General features: G+C 41.3%; 1 pseudogene; it reads left to right on the top strand.

Moving 5' to 3' along the window:
* The first annotated feature begins 2,021 nt into the window (after window positions 1–2,021).
* On the top strand, window positions 2,022–3,332 carry LOC122447895 (annotated as a pseudogene).
* The last annotated feature ends 4,317 nt before the right edge of the window (window positions 3,333–7,649 follow it).

The raw sequence follows: 7,649 nt of genomic DNA, 5'->3' as shown, positions 1-7,649 counted from the left end.
AGCACGGTTTGCAATAGTCAGGACATGTAAACAACCTAAATGTTCATCAACAGGGGAATGGATATGAATATGTGGTACATATATACAATGCAATATTAGTCATAAAAAAGGATGAAATAATGCTATTTACAGCAACGCAGATGGACCTAGAGATTGTCTTACAGAGTGAAGTAAGTCAGACAAAGACAAATATCACATAATAATGCTTATTATTATTTAAGATTATATGGAATCTTAAAAAAGGCTACAAATGAACTTATTTACAAAACAGAAATGGAGTTACAGATGTAGAAAATAAACTTATGGTTACCAGGGGTTATAGAGGAGGAGGGACAAATTGGAAGGTTGGGGTTGACATACACTACTATATATAAATATAAAGAAATATATATTAAATATATATATATGTGTGTGTGTGTGTGTGTGTGTATATGTGTTAAAGTTCCTCAGTCTCATCTGACTCTTTGTGACCCCATGGACTGTAGCCTGCTAGGTTCCCCTGTCCATGGAATTCTCTAGGCAACAATACCAGAGTGGATAGCCATTCCTTTCTCCAGGAAATCTTCCCAACCCAGGGGTCAAACCCAGGTCTCCCACACTGCAGGTAGATTCTTTACCATCTGAGCTACCAGAGAAGCCCAATACATAAAAGTAAATAGCTAATAAGGACCTGCTGCAGAGCACAAGGAACTCTACTCAGTAGGAAAATATTTTTTTAAAAGAGTAGATATATGTGAATATATAACAGATTCACTTTAAAGCTGGGTTTAGAAAAGTCAGAGGAACCTAAGATCAAATTGCCAACATTTGTTGGATTATAGAGAAAGCAATGGAATTTCAGAAGAAAAAGCATTTACTTCTGCTTCATTGAGTATACTAAAGTCTTTCACTCTGTGGATCATCGCAAACTGGAAAATTCTTAGAGATGGGAATACCAAACCACCTTCCTTGTCTCCTGAAAAATCTGTAAGCAGGTCAAGAAACAACAGTTAAAATTGGAAATGGAACAATGGACTGGTTCAAAATTGGGAAAGGAGTATGAAGTGGCTGTATATTGTCACCCTGCTTATTTAACTTATATTCAGAGTGCATCACGCAAAATCCCAGGCTGGAGGAATCACAACTGAAATCAAGATTGCTGGGAGAAATATCAACAACCCCAGATGTGCAGATGTAGTTTAAGTCACTCAGTCAAGTCTGACTCTTGTAACCCCAGGGACTGTAGCCCTTCAGGCTCTTCTCTCCTTGGGATTTCCCAGGCAAGAATACTGGAGTGGGTTGCCATTTCCTTCTCCAGGCGATCTTCCTGACCCAGGGATCTAACCCAGGTCTTCAGCATTTCAGACAGATGCTTTACTGACTGCGCCATTAGGGAACTCTAATGGCAGAAAGTGAAGAGGAACTAAAGAGCCTCCTGATGAGGGTGAAAGAGGAAAGTGAAAAACCTGGCTTAAAACTCAACATTCTAAAAACTAAGATCATGGCATCTGGTCCCATCACTTCACAGCAAATAGAAGGAGGGGAAGTGGAAGCTGTGATAGATTTTATTTCCTCCTGCTCCAAAATCACTATGGACAGTGACTGCAGCCATGAAATTAAAAGACACTTGCTCCTTGGAAGGAAAGTTATAAACCTAAGTGAAGTGAGTGAAGTCGCTCAGTCGTGTCCGACTCTTTGCGACCCCATGAACTGTAGCCTACCAGGATCCTCAGTCCATGGGATTTTCCAGGCAAAAATACTGAAGTGGGTTGCCATTTCCTTCTCCAGGGGATCTTTCTGACCCAGGGATCGAACCCAGGTCTCCTGCATTGTAGGCAGATGCTTTACCATCTGAGCTACCAGGGAAGCCCATGATAAACCTAGATAGTGTATAAAAAACCAAGGAGATGGCCTCCAGAGAGGTCAGGCCACTGAGGGCTGACAATGATTGCCGAGCCCAGCCACAATGCAGCATGTTGGGCCTTGTGCATACCCGTGGTGCCAGAAGCATCCGCCAGGCTTGCTTGCACTGAACTGAGAAGATGTCCCTGTACGGCAACCTGCTAGTGGAGACTAGTGACTCAAAGACAGAATGCTGGTCCAAATACTTCAAACTTCTGCATTCTCAGCGCCAGGTGAAGAAGGAAGCCCTCACTCAAACCAAGAGCCAGAGGACAAAACAAAGTACAATCCTTGCTCCAGCAATCGACCTGAATCGAAGTGGCTTTTCATGAGCAACAGATTGTGGACCCCCCCCCACCACACGTGACCATGGGCATCAAGGACCCTGTTCCCAGCCGGTTTTCTGCAGGATAAGTTTTGATCCCCTTAGCTGATGTATAGGATCCCATGTTTCCTAACAATTATAAGAAAGTAGTGAAGCACCAAAGAGAAGAGCAACAGAGACAGCAGGAACCAGAAAGACAGAAGGAAACAGAAGAGAGAGAAAAGAGGCATAAATAGACATGAAGCTAGTGGGTTTTCCCAGTGCACCAGATCCAGATTCTGTTGAAGATGTAGATTATGAGTGAGAGAGGGAGAAAAGAAGTAAGGCCAGAGCCACCATCACACCCTGCCACGTCTCTTGTGGAGAAGGACAGAGTTACCCCAAGACTTCCCTTATGAAGAGGATTCACCACCTCGTTCACAGTCTTCCAAAGTTTCTACCCCTCCCACAGTGTGCAAGGAACAAGACAGACTTGGATCTCCGATGACCGGTCTTGGCAACTCTTTCCTCGCCAAGGTCAGGGGCAGGGTAGTACATAAATTCATGCAGAAGTAAGACTTTTGGGAAGGCCAGTGTATCAGGAAGCAAGAGCAGGGTCTGAGCACAGTACCGTCGGTGGAGAAGACTAGTAAGTGGGGCGGCAATCATCGTGGGCCAAGTCACTGAGAAAGAGGCAGCCAAGAAGTTGAATTGAAATCCACTAGCTAAAATACTTGCCTGGAGAATCCCAGAGATGGGGGAGCCTGGTGGGCTGCCATCTATGGGGTCGCACAGAGTCAGACACGACTGAAGTGACTTAGCAGCAGCAGCAGCAGCTAAAATACTTGTGTCCTACCAAAGTGATCTGATTCAGGAACAGGATTGGTGCAGGAGAGGTGGATGAAGACTTGGAAGTTGAAAGCAAGGAAGAGTGTGAAAAATATGGCAAAGTTGGAAAATGTGTGATAATTGAAATTCCTGATGGCCCTGTTGATGAAGCAGTGTGAACATATTTAGAATTTGACAGGGTTGAGGCAGCAATTAAAACTGTTGTTGATCTGAATGGGAAGTATTTTGGTGGCCAGGTGGTCAAAGCATGTTTAATTTGGATAAATTCAGGGTCTTGGATTTGGCAGAACAAGTTTGATTTTAAAAACTAGAGGCTGAGTCATCTCCAGCAATCCTTATGATAATTAGTAGCGACCATTCTTTATCAGATCTGTTTTAAATGAAGGTATTCTAGACTGTTTTCTTTCCAGATGATGATTGAGAAGCTAATTTTAAAAAAATGGTACCAGTTACAAAGACAGTAACAGAACTTAGCTGTTTTTGAGGTTTTTGTTTTTAACCTTTTTTTCAGAGTGTGCTTGTAGTTGTTGCTTAGTCACTCAGTCATGCCTGACTATGAAACCGCACGGACTGCAGCATGCCAGGCATCACTGTCCTTCATCTCCCCAGTGCTTGCTCAAACTCATGTCCATTGAGTCGGTGATGCCATCAAAACATCTCATCCTCTGTCGTCCCCTTCTCCTCCTGCCCTCAATCTTTCCCAGCATCAGGGTCTTTTCCAATGAGTCAGTTCTTCGCATGAGGTGGCCAAAGTATTGGAGTTTCAGCTTCAACATCAGTCCTACCAATGAATATTCAGGACTGATTTCCTTTAGAATTGACTGGTTTGATCTCCTTGAAGTCCAAGGAACTCTCAAGAGTCTTTTCCGTCACCACAGTTCAAAAGCATCAATCCTCTGGTGCGCAGCCTTCTTTATGGTCCAACTCTCACATCCATACATGACTGGAAAAACCATAGCTTTGACTATACAGACCTTTGTCGGCAAAGGTCTCTGTTTTTTAATATGTTGTCTAGGTTTGTCACAGCTTTTATTCTAAGGAACAAGCGTCTTTTAATTTCATGGCTGCAGTCAGTATCTTCAGTGATTCTGGAACCCAAGAAAATAAAGTCTCTCACTGTTTCCATTGTTTCCTCATCTATTTGTCGTGAAGTGATGGAACCAGAGGATATGATCTTCATTTTCTGAACGCTGAGTTTTAAGACAGCTTTTTCACTCTTCTCTTTCACTTTCATCAAGAGGCTCTGTAGTTCCTCTTTGCTTTTTGCGTAAGGGTGGTGTCATCTGCATATCTGAGGTTATTGATATTTCTCCCTGCAATCTTGATTCCAACTTGTGCTTCATCCAGCCCAGCATTTTGCATGAAGTACTCTGAATATAAATTAAATAAGCAGGGTGATAGTATACAGCCTTGATGTACTCCTTTCCCAATTTTGAACCAGTCCATTGTTCTATGTCTGGTTCTAACTGTTGCTTCTTGACCTGCATACAGGTTTCTCAGGAGGCAGGTAAGGTGGTCTGGTATTCTCATCTCTTCAAGAATTTTCCACAGTTTGTTGTGACCCACATAGTCAAAGGCTTTATCATAGTCAATGAAACAGAAGTAGATATTTTTCTGGAATTCTCTTGCTTTTTCTATGATCCAATGAATGTTGGCAATTTAATCTCTGGCTCCTCTGCCTTTTCTAAATTCAGCGTGAATATCTGGAAGTTTACCATTCATGTACTGTCGAAGCCTAGCTTGAAGAACTTTGAGCATTACTTTGCTGGCATGTGAAATGAGTGCAGTTGTGCAGTAACTTGAACATTCTTTGGCATTGCCTTTCTTTAGGATTGGAATGAAAACTGCCCTTTTAAAGTCCTGTGGCCACTGTTAAGTTCTAAAAATGTGCTGGCATATTGAGAGCAGCACTTTCACAGCATCATCTTTTAGGATTTGAAATAGCTCAGCTGGAATTCCATCATGTCCACCAGCTTTGTTCATAGTGATGCTTCCTAAGACCCACTTGACTTCACACTCCAGGATGTCTGGCTCTTGGTGAGTGGTCATACCATCATGGTTGTCTGGGTCCTTAAGATCTTTTTTTGTATAATTCTTCTGGAGCCTGTTGAATGTCTCTATAATTTTATTCAGATAACTTCAAAACTTGGAAAAACTGTTGCAGCTGTTCGTGCATAGCATACTGCTATTGATCTTTTTATATAAATAAATAAATCTATAGGTCTTTCCTAATGGCTCGCAATGAGTTGGACAAGACTGAGTGACTGAACTGAACTGATGGCTCAGTCAGTAAAGAGTCTGCCTGGAATGTGGGAGACCTGGGTTCAATCCCTGGGTCAGGGAGATCCCCTGGAGTAGGAAATGGTAACCCACTCCAGTATTCTTGCCTGGAGAATTCCATGGACAATGGAGTCTAGTGGGTTACAGTGCATGAGTCCATCTCTCTCTCTCTCTCTCTCTCTCTCTATATATATATATATATATATATATATATATATATGTGTGTGTGTGTGTGTGTGTGTGTGTGTGTACAAATATATAATATGCATTTTATAAACTTTAGGTGTGTCAGCTTGGCATTGTACAGAAATTAATAGTCAAGTTGGTCTAGAAAGGTTAAACATAATTTTCTCTATTTGTAAAGAGGTAACTCACTGAATAAGGCTTCTCTGGTGGCTCAGATGATAAAGAGTCTGCCTGCAATATGGGAGACTCAGCTTAGATCACTGGGTTGGGAAGATCTTCTAGAGAAGAAAATGGCAATCCAATCCAGTATTCTTGCTTGGAGAATTCCATGGACAGAAGAGCCTGGTGAGTTTCCATGGGGTTGCATAAAATCAGACATGACTGAGCTGCTAACACACACAGCTCACTGTAAGTGTAAGGTTTTATCTACACGGGCTTGATTACAAAAACTAGAGCATTCTCTAAATTTAAAAAAAATCAGAGACCACTTTCCCGACAAAGATCCATATAGCCAAAGCCATGGTTTTTCCAGTAGTCACATACAGATGTGAGAGTTGGGCCATAAATGAAGGCCGGGTGCCAAAGAATTGATGTTTTCAAACAGTGGTGCTGGAGAAGACTCCTGAGAGTCCCTTGGACTGCAAGGAGATCAAATCAATCAATCCTAAAGGAAATCAATTCTGAATATTCATTGAAAGGATGGATGCTGAAGCTGAAGCTCTAGTATTTTGGCCACCTGATGAAAAGCCAACTCATTGGAAAAGACTCTGATGCTGGAAAAGATTGAAGGCAGAAGAATGGGGCAGCAGTGGCTGAGATGGTTAGATAGCATCACCAACTCAATGGATATGAATTTGAGCAAACTCCAGGAGATAATGAAGGGCAAAAGAGACTGGTACGCTGCAGTCCATGGGGTCACCAAGAGTCAGACATGATTTAGGGACTGAACAACAACAAAGCAACAAAATTTCATCTCTTAATGGAGGAAATAGGAGTTCTAGAAGAACATGTAGGACTGGAGATATTAATTTAGTCATCTTTGGAAAATACTACTGCCACAGACACCAGTGGGCTTAACTTACATAGAAAGGATTCAAATGGAGGCAACTAGATAGATAGATAGAATTCAGTTAAATCAGGTGCATGACAGCAACTGAAGATCTGCCTGTAGTGATGCCCCTGGGTTGAGCCTCCACTCAAGATGGATTCCCCTCCTGATATCCCTTCAGTAGGAGGAGTTGACAGAAGCAAGCAGTTAGAGATTGTTCTATTCACGGGGTCAATTACATCTTGTACAGCCCCAAGCAAAGTTTATGAAAGGAAAGAAAAGAGAGAGGAAGAACACAGAAAGAAGGTGTGTGAGAGAGGGATAGATAGGAAAGAGAAGTGGGAGGGAGGAGGAGAGGAGAGATAATGCCAAGGAACTCTCTTCCTTATGGTATTTCATCTCCCTCCGGGTTCCTTCAATTCTGCCTGCGTTATCAGAACAGCCTCAGCACACAACAGCTTAATTGAGCACCGACTCACAACCATTTTTTCTGACATAGACATACTATTTTTAAGTATAATCACATATCTCATTTTTGATACTTTCCTTTTTTTCCACTAGTGTGTAACTGAGTCTGAGTTTCTTTTCCCCTTCACCTAGGTTTACCCGCTGAGAGTCAATTGAAAATGAAGAGCACTAGATACAGAGGGGTATTAGTTAATTTATTTTTATCCACTGTCTCTCATGCCCTAACTTGATTTCTTTCCACATTAAAGGTCATGAAACCTCACTGTTAAGATGACTTTCTAAAAGGACTTTAAGGAGTTAACTTATTTCTCTGTCTTTAAAAAAAAAAATGAAAGAGCAGAATTATTTCTACCTTGGAAGCTTGAAATAATTCACCAGTAAAATTCTCATGGCCTGAGATTTTGGGAAGGATACTTTTGCTAGATTTCTTATTTTCTAACTTATTAATTTATTGAAATTTTTTAAAGCCATTCTCCATTTATTTCTATAAAAGTTTAGTATCCCCCCTAAGTATTTATGATGAGATTAAAGATAATTAGTGGCTTTCTAATGCCAAGACTCATCTCTTTTTGAATTTTCTAATACTCTTCACCATAACATTTTAAGACATACATATATGTCTATAATTTTTAA

Source organism: Cervus canadensis, chromosome 10 (assembly GCF_019320065.1).
Source record: "Cervus canadensis isolate Bull #8, Minnesota chromosome 10, ASM1932006v1, whole genome shotgun sequence".
Lineage (NCBI taxonomy): Eukaryota > Metazoa > Chordata > Mammalia > Artiodactyla > Cervidae > Cervus > Cervus canadensis.
Note: the sequence above shows the minus strand (reverse complement) of the source record. Positions and strands in the feature narration are given on the sequence as shown.